Genomic DNA, 14,810 nt, shown 5'->3' on the forward strand with positions numbered 1-14,810 from the left:
GTCTAGTCATAGTCTAGTCATAGTCTAGTCATAGTCTAATCGTAGTTATTATTCTATTCACCCAATTTTACACTTTTCAACCGATTTTCTCACGGATTCTTGTTATCCGATTTGGATAAAATGTACACCAGTTGGTTAATTAACATAATGAGACTCATCTAATCAAAATTCTATTTTTGTGGACACCTCTAATCTTAACAACTTTTACTAATTGTATTTGAATTACATTTATCCTCATTATTCCATATAAACCACGATATTCAAAATTGTGTTGATAATTAAAACCACAAGCCATCTTACAGGAAATACAAACATATTTTTTAATGCTTTTACTGATTGAGTTAACAAAAAAAAAAATTTTTTGTTAGAAAAAATGAACGTACAATAGTACATAGATTGCTGCAAAAATAATTAAATTGGTAACAAATCCAGTTACAGACACAACTGTTTTCTATGGCGCCAGGACTTAACTCTTAAGTAGAACACGAACACAATAGCAGCAACAACAGCAATTGTGATATATATTTTTTTGCTCTTTTTTCTTTTGAATAACGTAAATGGGTTGATGATTTAAAAATGACAAGTTGTACACTTTAACAAACTTTTGAACAAACACGCACAAAATATGCAAAATGTTTAGAAATACATGCATATATAAGCACACTTACAAATATTTGAGTGTATGTAATGCTAAAGTTTCCATGAAAATTCCAAAGAGAATGTAATGTATAATGTATATATGTATGTGTTTGAGACTTTTAAAATAAATAGAACTCAGCAGGTGTCAGGATGATAATAATGCTGATAATGTGCAACATGTTTTTGTGTTGGGTGTACATTAACCGAAAACACAAATACTGACTTGTACACTGTTAAGTGGGAGGAGACAAAAAGAATTTTGTACTGCATATTTTTATAATTGTAATCTATAGGATAGTATAATTTTACACAAAGAATTTTTGTTGAAAAAAAATCAAAAAATTTTAGTGAAAGTTTTTTTTTCAGAAACAAAAGTAGGAGTACATTAAGTACATGGTAACGTATGAAATCAATTACTTAAGTACACACTCATACGCAATGTTGGTCTGGTTTGTATGGGATTTTTAACATAGCCGCAATGTTTGTCTTCTTTTAGGCGTTAATTGTTATTAAAGTGTTTAGCTTCTCTACCACTTAATTATATTTATTCTCTTGATTTATTTATTTTCTTCTATCTTGAAGTCAAATCAGTTAAAGGATGTCAATTGTATAAATATATGTATTCGGACACTAAAGAAATAACTGAAAGCGTATAATTATTTTGATTAAAAAGGAATTTTATAAACAAGATTCAGGATGATCTTATCAATTATGAGGATAGTAACGCATTTAACCAAGCTTGTCTCATTAGTATTGGTTCGAAAACAAGAAAATATACAAATTATGGACGATTAAGGGATTTTTTTTTAAAGGGAAGTATGGGGGCTGGGGTCAATTGGTGACCGATAATTACAAAATTTGGAAATGAAGTGTTTTATCGTTTTTATAAAAATTTTAATAATAAAATGTAGTTCGATGCCGTTTTTCCTTTTTTTGAGTTATGGCAAAATTAAAGTAAAAGATCCATATGTATAACAATAAGTAAACATTCTACTTATAAGTTATAACACATAACAAAATAATGCTTTTATATATATTAAGAAAATTGTATGAAAACCACTTTAAAAATCGATTCTAACATTTACCAAAAAAAGTTCAATTGGTATTGGTTATAAAAATGAAACCACAAGTAACAACAAAGTTATTTGAAAAATTTAATTTAATAAATAACAAAATCAATTTGTTAGCCAAACTAATGAACATGTTCGCTCAACAAATTTAATTTAAAAAAAATATTTTACGCTGCAGAATGACCAGTTTGAGAAGTAACGCCCATGAATATTCGATGTTTAATAGACATACCATTTAAGATGATATACATTTAAAAGAACGTGATGGACATTTACGGCATGAATGTTTAAAAATCTGTTAAATCAGTGACTTTAAGAAGTGAAGAAAAGGAAACTTATACATTTTGTGTAGAAGAGTATGGCATATGTAATAAAACCATCACATAATAAGAGAAATGAAATGATTCAAAAAATAAACAAGTCGCATTAGATTATTTTACTTTTTCATTAAACGTAAAATAAAATGTGATCTTTTAAAGGGCTCTTTAGTGATGTTGTTTCGCACTTGTATTATACCTTCTGATTTAGCTTAATAGCAAATAATAAGGGTCTTTGAATTTGCATTTACTTCATACTCATCCATCTTTTTGTCTTTCTTTAAAATAAATTTTCAAGTTTTAGCGTACACAATGGCTTTTTATATTCAAGCTGCTAATATCATTAATCTAACCATACATCTTTGTAAATATATGCAAATATTTAAATTTATAAAAGTTCACATATTTATGTATCCTTAAGCATAACCTCTCTTAACACATTAACTTTTTAATTTTTTATTCTTTTTTTTATTTAACGACTACTGCTACCGGAAGAAATGCAGACAGAAAAGATTTCTAGTAAATGGTATGCAAAACACAAATAAAAATAAATAAATACAAAAAAAAATAAAATAAGAAAGATAAGATGTGATAGAAGAGGAAGAAACTCTATTACAAACATTAAATATAATTTCATTGGTATTTCAGGCACGTTCACTGAAAAGACACTTTGAATGTACAAGGAACAAAAATATTGTAAAGACCGACCATAAAGCATGTCTGACAGGACTGACTAAAGCTTAGTTACATGCTCGCAGAGCATCTTGTTAACATTTTCCATTACTGTTACATGCCACAGATATTCATGCTACCAAATATATATGTATGTACGCATACATACGTATCACATGTACATATGTTGGTATAAATTTATGAGACTGTAGTGAAAATATTGGTGAAAATATATTGGTTTTTGTTTATTTAACATTTCTTTAAAACGTTCATATGTACCTACATGTGTATTTACTTGATAGTTTAAAGTGGACTTTGGTTCAAAGAGGTAATGTTTGTATACAGAAAACTACTTTATATTAAATTTAGTTTATCAATTGTTGTTGCTTTAGAAACAACTATATCCTGATAGCATGTCAATCCCCTTTTAACAACACAATAGTGGATGAACATGTAATTTGGCAGATGGTATATTTAATTTATGGGTTTGCATATACCAATTATAAAATACCTGATTTAAGTACGGAACTGTTTCGTACGAAAAACCTAATTTAAACATTTTTTGGGTGAAAGTGATTTTACAGAGTAGGTAATTTCGGTTTGATTTAAGCTCAAATACATGATTTCAGATTAAAATAACATTGACGTAAAAAATGTGATAATAAAATTAATCCAAAAATGTGCTTAATTTAAACTAGAATCATATAAAATTTTTAATTTTTAAAATTTAAGCAAAAAAGTTAATCACAAGAAAATAATTAAGTCACATACATATTATATTTACATTTCGCATTTAAATACACAAATGTAGTAAATAATATTTGTTAAAATAACTGAAGTATTTATTACAAAAATAGTTTTAACTAAATGAGAATTATATCAGATTTTCCCATCTGTATAGTATCCATGTAAAAGGAATTCTGTAAAATTTGTAAGACGCAAAAGAAAAGGGTGTACAGTTGGGCATTTTATAACTGTTATGTGTTCAAATGCTATGACAAAAAATCTTTGATGCTTTGCCGGAGCTATTACAATGCGTAAGGAACTATATAACCGATATTTAACTCATTGCTTTTAGAATTGTACAATTTGCTCCGCTTTTATTTCTTGAAATATATATCGTTACATGTATCGAAAAGAAATAAAAAGAATTTATATACTTAAATTTTAAACTGTGTAAAAAGCTAGTCTACCTGATGCCCAAAATCCTTCAAGGACAGGTTTTAATCGTTTTTTATACATATGTAAGCATCGATCCGTGTGAGAGTGCAAGAGAGCTTTTGACAAAGGTTTTTGCCGATCAGGACACTAAATGATTGTTTAAAATGGACAATAAAATTATAAAGTAGTGGTATTGTGAGTGCGACAGCGATCTAACGAATAATAGGTCCAGGTTGGTATTCTTAGAACATAACAGCTTTAAACCTTACTTGTAATTTAAGTAGTTATTTGTAAACGAGCATGTTAAGTGCTTGTTTTCAATACAGTCTCCATGTTACAGTAATGACTTAAAATAAATACATTTTTTACATTTCCCTAATCATTGAAAAGTATGATAATAAGTAAGCAATTATAATTCAAATCTGTTACTAAGTTTTTGCTTAGTGTTATACTACTTATCTGTATTTAAATGAATACATACTTCAATGAAGTATTCTCAAAGTCATAAAAATATATATATTTTTTTATAAAATCAACTCCGCAGGGCAATTTGACCCAATTCATTTAAACCAATCAACTTCAAAAATTATTTACTTTATTTTAAAGTACAAAATAAAAAACTTAAATGTGTTTTTTCTTATTCCTGAAAAATATGTTTGTTAAGCGAAAGAAATATGTTTTTTTTATCCTTCTCATGCTTTTCTCTTAAGTATCTCCTCTTTTGTTTGATTAAAGTTTTACTATATGACAGAGTTTAAATATTTAAACATCTTTGAAATATTTTATACTTTATAGATTCTAAGTATTTCTTTGTTAGAATTTCATATTTTATAGTTCTAAAATCGCATTTTACTACTTAATATTTTATATTTATCATGAGCTAAAAGATTTTACTGTATTTTTTGTATTTACAAGATTTAGCTTTGATGATGATGATCTTTATTAGTGTACAAACATATTGACTATATACTTATAATAAACTAAAATGTAATTTTTTTGTGATAGTAAGAATGAGATAGAAAAGCAACAGAAAACTGAAAAAGAATTAGGAAAATCTATTGATGTGATTTAATTTTTGATAGAATAAATGATGACAAAGTCAATTGGCTGTAATAAAAATCCAAAATGTTTTTTTGTCCTTTAAAGCAAATAAGGGTAAATTGTTTATTTATATAAAAATTTAGTATTTTCTATAGATGTTCTTTTGTTTTCTATCTTAAATTTTTAGGATATTAAATTTAATGATATTACGATTTTAGATCGAAATAATTGTTAGTTTGTAGTTTTATCATCTGGAAAAAATATTTTGCTCACACGTACGAAAAATTGTTGAACCAAATAAATATTCAAATATGTTTATTACAAAATGCATATATTTGATGTGAAATTTTCTAGAACATATACAAGCGAATTTAAGTATCTATTTGGGTCTTGGTCTACTGAAAATTTTTTTAACCAAAATATATATTTTTTTACGCTGGTCACTAAAGTACGATGGAACGAACATGTTAAGAAAAAATGTGAAGAACTAAATATCAAATGGCGAAAACTTAAATGGTTAATTGGTAGAGAAAGCGTTCTATCAATAGAAAACATATTGCTAATATATAACCAATCAATAAAACCAATCTGGTAATATGTATACAACTCTGGGGTTGCGCTAACAGGAAATATATCGATCAAATCCAAAGATTTCAAAATAAGGTGTTAAGGAGCTTTGTTAAAGCTACATGGTATATTCGGAACTCAGACCTTCATCGCGATCTAGGTAGGAGAACTGTTAAAGAAGAGATACATATCGTGGCTGCAAAACATGATTCCAGACTAAGAATACATGTAAATGTAGAGGTTTTCCAACTTAATAGTACAATAGGACTAAGACGAAGATTAAAGCGAATTCAAAAGAGTGACCTACTGGAAACTTAGACATTATATTTAGATCCTCGATCATCTCTGTCTCGAATACATATACATATATACATAATCTGAAGAAAATTGCTTGTTAGTTTGCAATAAAATGAAACTAGTTGCAGTAAATAAAGAAAGTAATAGAAAAAATGTATCGAAATAAAAATAAATTTTACTGAATCCTTAAAATTACAATACCCTACACCAGCTAAGAATGTTAAATGTGATTAATTTTTCATAATAATTCAGATCAGATTTATTTAAGCAATTTATTAACGAAAATCTAATTTTTGAAAGATTATTTATATGTGCGATAGGAGCAAATATAGACCGATCCCGAATTTGCTGTATAGATTTATATTTATATAATATTTGTATGTGCTAAATTTCAATGTAATATTAGTTTTAATAAGTAAATTTTGGATATTCAAGTCAATTTACGAAGGGGACTTTTAAGGGCGGTAGAGTCAAATGAAGTCCAATCATATCGAAATTCCGCACAATCATCAAGTCTAGTATAAAATTTAGTTGTAAGACCTTTTATAGAGATACATTTATACTTTACATAATTATGAGCTCAAAAGCCATTTTCGGAAGGTTCAGTTGTATGGAAGCTAGGTGAGATAATGCGACAATTTTAACCATTTTCAAATGAAACATATATGCCAAATTTCATCAAATTATCTTGAAAATTACGACCTGCACTTTGATAACAACGTTTACATGGACACACTGACGATTGGGCGGACAGACATATTTAAATCGACTCAGAAAGTGATTTTGAGTCAATTGGTATATATTTAGCGTTGCATATATTTAGCGTTTACATATACCATTTGCTGCCTTAATATTTATATTTAAATTAAAACAAACATAACATACAAATAAAACTATATGAAAATTAATGTTAACATTGTATTGAATAATAAAATACTAGTAAAATAATGAAAACAGATGTATATATTTACTTAATACACATGTACTTACATATGTTTAAACAATAAAAATTATTTTTATTTCAAATTGACAAAAAAAAAGAAACTAAAAAAAGAAAACTGAGGCTTTAATAAAGGTTATTAAATAATAAAATGTATAATAAATGTAATTAAAAATGTGTATTAAATTATAACTTAACATTTATTGATACAAAAACATCAAAATAAATAATCCATTACCATACATTCAAATAACATTATTTATTATTGAAAAACTTTACCACACAATTAGATAAATAAAATTTATTTTGACTTTTTAATAAAACAACCACAATGCATTAAACTAATAAACTATATTACATAATATAATTATAAATATAAATATAAGTTTTTCACATTTCATGTATATTGAGGAAAATAAATAAAATTAAAAAATGCCACAATACACAGCTATAAAGAAACCAACAAAATTAATAAACTTAAATTTTTGCACGCACACTCATACTAAAGAGCAGTTAACAACAGTTGGGAGGAGAAATTTAGCACTTAAAAAAATTGAATATATAGTATTAGTTGTGCAACTATACTAATATAAATATAAAATTTGGAAAAATAAATTTTATAATAAAAAAAGTTATTTTTGTTATATTTGTTTGACTTCATCTTTCGAAAAAAACCGCATTGACACACAAAATGCTCAAGTAATTGTGTGTAACTTTAAAATTATTATTTTGGACATATTAAAACAAACATTTAAACAACATACACCAACAGTACATATACACAAATAAATATGACAAAAAATATTTTGCAAATGCGAAATAAGGAAACTAAGCACAAATATTCTTAAGGGATTGAAGTCATTTTACCAAAATAAATTTTATTACACTGTAGTAATTTCTTTTTTTATTTTGTAGGATACAACAAAAAAATAAATGAATATTGTTAGACACAATTTCCTTTTGGTTTATATATCCTCAAGTTTTGAATAGCCACAATGAGAAATTATTCATATATAATTAGAAAACTTTGCAGAGGAAAAAAAATATATACACACCTGGTTCCAATTTGTCGCCAAAGTGTTTATAATCTTTCAATAACATCCGTTGTCAAAGTATATACATATACAATCTTCAAAAGTGTGTCAATTAGATAATACTGAAAATATGTAGAAGATGTCGACGATATGATTAAATCCGAGCCCACGTAATCTTAATGAACATAAATTATTATCGATTTAAATATAAACAGTTTTCCGGTTTAAAGGGAATTTAACCAAAATTACATCTTAAATATTTACATTCATTTTTACATTATTTATTTTAGATACATATGTACACATCTTTCATATTACAGAAATAAATTTTCTTATAAATCCTGCATATATACATTTGCATGTATGTATATAAATATTGTTATTATTTTTATTTTCCATAAAATTTAAGGGTAAAAATCTTAAATATTTTATAAAATTCATGTCCCTAAAACGACATCTCCTTATGCATCATAAGTTTTTATACTACATTTTGTGAAGTGTAAATAAAAACATGGAAAAAAAAAGAGTAGCAAAACGAAAATGAAAGCGTCGCATCAAATTTACATGACTCTTACATTTTTTAGACATACTGAAAGCGTGTTGCAGTTACTTGTTGTTTTTTTATTTATTTACAAAATATATGTTTTTGGCATACTTTTTATTTATATTTAGTTAAATTTTTTGTTATTTTTTTCTTTAGTAAAAGATAAAATTTTATTTAAGATCTTAATTTATGATTTCGTTAACTCCTTGTTACAACATTTACTTTTCTACACATACACACTTTTCCATATTGACACACATATGTATAAGTCTTTATCCACTCAAACACTCATGTCCTGTTATGTGTTGGGGTTGTCATGCTTTGGCAAAGTATTACAAAATGGAATTTTCAAAATGAACAAGAAAAGTGCAAGCTGTAGAATGTAAGTACAAGTACATACAAATGACTTTTAACTAAAGTGTCTTAAACTAAACCAAACAGACTTAACCTTTTGCTACTAAGTACTACTAGTAAATGTTACTAACAAAAGGTTTTTTTTTGCACAAGTATGGTTAGCAGTTTTCTATTAATATTTATAAAATAAAAGTCACATTTACTTAAAAATGTTATAATAAAACTTTGAAGGTAAATTTATTTTTATTCCAAGAAATAAATAATAAAAAAAGTAAGAAGTTCTTTTTTCTGATTTTTTTTAACAAAAATTATTTTATAAAAAGACAATTTAAATGAGAATTTTTTATTCAATTAACGACAGCCACGCCCACTTACAAAAATTGTATTTAAAGTCGCTTATCTCTGAAACTATAAGAGCTATAGTGCTCAAATTTTATATGGACGAAATTGGCATAAAAAGAAAATCATAAACTATTATATCTGATAAAATATTTAGTGTCTATACGGTTATTAATTACAAAAGGTGGATGGACTAGAGCAGAGGGCGTGGGGCACACCCCCACACAAAAAATGTTTATCTTGAAATCTATTAGAGTTGGTAGAAGAACTTTAATATTTATCTTAACATTTTGGGGATTTAATAGAAAAAAAGTCGTATATACATAAAAAAAACTGAAAATAAGTTTTAATTATCAAAATAATTGTATCAAGCAAGTTTTACACCTACAACAAAAATTACCAAATTTGTAAAAAAAATAAAAAAAATATTTTTATTTCAAATAACGACTTAATCAAAACAATTAATGTTAATAATTGAAATAAGACTTAACCCTAATTCATTAATTGTATAAATTAAAAATTTAATAATGCAAAATGGAATTTTCATTAATTTAATAATCAAATGAATTAAACTGTTTTTTTAAAATCAATTAAGAAATTTATTAAAATAATCAAATTATTAATCGTTTACACACAACGTTAAAGGAATACTCGACCTTACATTTACAAAAAAATCAAATTATTGTTACAATTGAACATATAAAGTGTTTCATAAATTGTCAAGAAACTTGAATTTGAATAAATATATTCTTAAAATTTTTTATTTTTTTTTTAATAGTATATGCCTAAAATTTTATTGACTATTTAAGAATTATAAATATTCCTAGCACAAAAGTTCAAAATAAAATATAAAAAAACTAAAATAGAAAAGTAGGTAAAAAACATTTTTTCAATCAATTAAAAAATTAATTAAATCAATTAAAAATTTAATCAAAATTTTACATTTCAAACAACAAGATAATAAAAATTTGTTTACATAAGAATTGAAGAAAGAGAAAACATGTCAATTGAAAATATAGCTAAAATTTTCCAATTTACGATGAAGTACTTTGACATTCATGTAAGCATTTTGAGAAAAATAGGCAGACTTTTAATGGAAAGGTTGACACCTCCCACATGAACTAAATGAAAAATTTCGTATATTTAGGAAACTATTAGATTATTGCCATTTTTCATAGCTTCCCAGCAAAAAACTTCAAATTTTTTATAATGAATAATCTAAAAAAGTAGTTATTTAATACATTACCAGTTAATAAGCGGTCGTTTAATAACTTTATTTAATTTTTTTGATTGGAATTTGTAGCCAATTATCTAGAGAATAAGTCCAATTATCTTCTTATAAGTTCGAATTTTATGTAGAAACTATTCCAAAAAGTACCATAAAATAAGTTCCTAATGGAACACTGAGTAGGCGGAAAGAAAGTTCAGATAGCATATTTATAACCAGTTATTTTTTGAATCTCGTCGAACAAAAATAATTACTTATTCACTCAAAAAGTATGTTCTTCTACATTGCTTCAATATTATTTGCCTGCATACCGGGTAAGTAAAGTTTTTCCTGGGTTATCATAAAGTGAAATTTTTACTTATATTGCATTTAGAGTAGTAAATAACACTGGGTATATGTAGATAGTATGATATAAAAAAATCTACGTAATATGTTCTATAAAGAGAAACAATTTTTTCAAAATTTCCATAAAAAGACAAATAGCAGAAATTTTGTAAAAAAATTTTCTATAAGAAGAAATATTTATCTTTGATAGAAAGAAAATCTATTTAAATTGTATATAATAAAAAAACTTATTAAACATTTTCGGAAACGTTTTATTTATACAATAAGCTTTTGTTGCATATGTAACGCTATATTTTCTTTCCTTTTATTTTTAAATTAAACTCTTAGAAATATAAAAGAATTTTATGAAAAATGAGGGAATGAAAACACTGGCGTAATGTACCGTTCTTTAGTTTGTTGTTTCGTTATAATTTATATATATATTTTTTTTTCAATTTACTGAACTTTTTTCTATTAAAATGTATATTATTTTTATTTGACCTCATTATGTTTATTTTAAAGAATATTTTTTACAAAAGATGTTGTTAACAATACGTTAAATATATAACGCTTGTGCACACTTAACTTAAATTGTTATTAAGTTTTTATTATTAAAAAAATGTAATTTAAAATTTCTAACATTATTATAATTTTTGGCTTTGATTAATGTACATTAGACAGACTCACAAAAAATGGTGCTTGCGTTACCACCCACCAAATATTCGCTGTTATGAAATATGATGTTACCCAAAATATTTTAGGTTAAGTGTTGTCCATTCGTGAGCTGGTCAGTTTTTAAGAAAATTTCGTATGGGTGACATGATTTTTCATGTTAAATTCAATTACCCAGATTCAAATAATCTTTGTTATGTTCAAAAAAGGTTCATACCACGTTTGTTAGCTTTTAGACAACAAATGTACATAACATTTTTCAACAACGTTGCGTTGTCAATATTACATAGTGTTTTTGTGCGTATTTTTATATAGGGACTTAATAATAATTATAACCCAAAAGTAATGAGTCCATTGTGTTTTTATTTAATTATCAAAACTCATATCTCTTTTTAATGATATCTATAAAGTGATTTTTCAAAACCTTTTGTTACAAATCATCTTAATACTTAATCCTCTTAATATAGTTTACTTGGGCGTATGATTAATTTTTAATATTCACATTTATTATACGTTCTATATGGTACGACAAATATATAAAGAATATGTATGTAATAAAATTATATAAAATATCCATTTGGCATGACATAAACATTAAATATACCTTGTAGAATTTAATCATTAGCATTTTGCTTTTATTTTAAATGTTATACTAAAAGTCAGCATTTACGTATGTAGAATTAATGTAAACACAAAGAAGATAAGAATGCATACATAAATACACACGCTTATGTACATATTTACATATGTATGTATGGTACATATGTATACTAATAAAAGAAGTGAGCTTGTGTATTTGTATTTTCAAAAGCTTTATGTATTTTTTGTTTACTGGCAAACAAGTGAGAAAAAAATTCAACTTAAAAATCTCTTGACATTTGAACACATTCATAAAATGAGCAACAAAATAACTTATTTAGATTTTTTCAACGCTGCTACTAATACTGTTTGTTGCTTTTAGAAACATTTTCGTCTTGTTTTTCTTCTTATTTTTTGTCGCTTGTAAGTAACAGACACTATGCAAACATTAACTATATAAATTTTTAAAAAATCTCTCAAGGTAACAAAAGATGTTTCATGTATGCGAGTACTACCTCACTTATTGTCTATATATGTATTTATGTGTACATATAAACAAGTCTTATCAAGTAAATAGTTTATCCTTATGTGTGAGACAGTATTGCGTTCAAATCACTCTTAATGTACACCACTATATTGGGGAATGTATTATTATTTCATATAAATGTTTGTAGCATTAAAAAAGAATTCAATTTTAATAAAATCTTTTATCTGGAATATTACCTTGATTCCGATTTATTAAAGCAATTTATTGACGAAAAACTAATTTTCTGAAAGAGGTTTTATTTGGGGTATATGAGCAAATATTTACCGATCTCGATATGTATGTATATAATATTTAATCGCAATATTAGTGTTAATAAATCATGACTCTTTCTGAAGGCGACTTTATAAGGGGGTTAGGGCCAAATGAGGTCCTATCATTTCCAAATTCACCAAAGTAATCAAGGCTGGTATAAAACTAAGTTGCCTTTTATCAAGATATTATAATTTACATAATTTTGAGTCCTTGTTTTTTTTTTTTGCAAAATTGCGACGTGTACTTTGATAACAACGTTTACGTTAAATAGACTCAGAAAGTTATTCTGATTCAAATCATTACTAAAGAACTTGAAAGTAATACGTAAATAAGTAGTATTCATTAAAAAGTAAGTGGTTATGTAAGCAGACTTATAACCCAGATTTTTCTAAGCTGATTATGTAAGTCTCGATTTAATAGCCAACTCAAGATCGAGGAGAAAGTTTGGTTTAATACAAGCTAAATAGATTTTTGAAAGCGACATTTTTGAAAAATTATTTGAGATGTAATATGTAATAATTTTTATCATTAGCACACAAAATATTGGTTTCAGAACAGGCAATTCATTAGCAATTTCCTTTTAGGGTTTAGTCCTAATGTATATAACTCGTCTAAAATCTCAAATCACAAGCACATATCTATGATCTAGTGTAGGTCATTTTATATGATAATATACCCGATAATACTTTGTCACTTGTTTTCATAAGTTAACACTTTCACATGAGATATGTGTGTTTTATGTTTGTAAGCAAATAGTATAAATTTTATCTCAACTTAGATTTAAAATGTTTCTCATTTAACCGCTAGCTACTTTGAAAACATTTCCATAATATTGAACAAAAAATAAATAAATAATAAGGGTTTTCATTTTAACGTTCAAAAAGTCGGGTAAACTGTGCAACCTGTTCACATTTCCATTCTCGCCATTGAATTGTATGCAAAGCAACTATGAAACAAGCAAACTTGAAAAGTTTTGCTAATAATTTTATACATCCACTTTGTAATGTGCACTTTTGAATTTTTTAAACATTTTAAACAAATTTGTATAATTTTCTTTAAAGTATTGTTGTTTTTCTATTTAATAATTAAATTTTAATTTGACATTGTTTCAAAATATTTAAAAGTATTGTAATAAAACAAAATTTGAACATGAGTTTCATGAAACAAGTCATTTAAACTTAATCGTTTAAATGAAAATCCTTAATATTTTTAACTTATAATAACAACTCATCTAAAGTTTTATTAAAATTCACTTATATGTATGATGATTATATTTGCAGTTTGATGACAATCTGAACCTCGAATATTTAGAAAAAACTTTCATTTTTAATTGAAAAAGTAAACTAAACAAATCTAATTTTAATTTTTGATGGCATTTTCAAATTTATTTTTGTATTATGGCAGGACTATTACTTCCAAAGGTATATGAAGTATATTTAGAATAAAGTCAAAATGCTGTGAGAAGTTTTAAAATTGCATTAATTATTTTAACCCCCATTATCACAATGTCTAGTTATTTTTTATCTTAAGGTTAAATTGACAGTTTTTATACAAAAAAATCTTTTAATCTGCAGAATAACTTTCGGTTAAACGAAAACCGGAAGTGGAGTTAACGCGACTAAATTTCAACTTTCTTGAAATTATATTATTAGTAAAGAAAATTACTTAAGCACAAATAAATATAAATAAAAATTGTCATTAACTTACATTTCACTTTAGTTTGAATATAAAACACAATCTGTAAAAGAAAAAAGACAAAAGGGATTAGAATTATTATTGCAATATAAAACTTATAACGTTAAGTAGCTCTTAGTTTAAAAATAAGATTTTGGGTTATGACACTCTTGAAATAAATAATCAATATACGTACATACATATGTACGTGATGACATAGATACATATGTACCTATGTTTATATTTTGTATGTTTATATACATAAGTGCACAAATATTATTTGAAGTACAAAACTATTTAGTACAAATTACATTTTGAATAGAAATTAAGATAAAACAAAGAGCACTTAAACTATTAGCAAAAAGTATAAAATGAAAATGTAAAGGATAATGAATAAAGACAAAGAATAAAAACGAAACCATACACATATGTATGTAAACATCCTAGAAATTTAGAGGTCATGTCCTTGACTGCAAATAGATTAACTATTAATTTATTTACATATATTTATTTTTTATTATTTTTTAGATTACTTGGATACACTAAAATGATGTTTGAC

The 14,810-nt window shown here is 25.4% G+C and overlaps 1 protein-coding gene across 1 annotated transcript in view; it reads right to left on the reverse strand.

The window, feature by feature from the left end:
- Positions 1–14,315, reverse strand: part of LOC111677550 (cGMP-specific 3',5'-cyclic phosphodiesterase) — a 62,442-nt gene extending 48,127 nt beyond the window's left edge. Inside the window, exon 1 of the mRNA XM_046950360.1 lies at positions 14,285–14,315. The gene's annotated coding sequence lies outside the window, so the exon portion shown is untranslated. The remainder of the gene's footprint in view (positions 1–14,284) is intronic.
- Between the last annotated feature and the right edge of the window lie 495 nt (positions 14,316–14,810).

The sequence above is a fragment of the Lucilia cuprina genome, chromosome 4, assembly GCF_022045245.1.
Source record: "Lucilia cuprina isolate Lc7/37 chromosome 4, ASM2204524v1, whole genome shotgun sequence".
Lineage (NCBI taxonomy): Eukaryota > Metazoa > Arthropoda > Insecta > Diptera > Calliphoridae > Lucilia > Lucilia cuprina.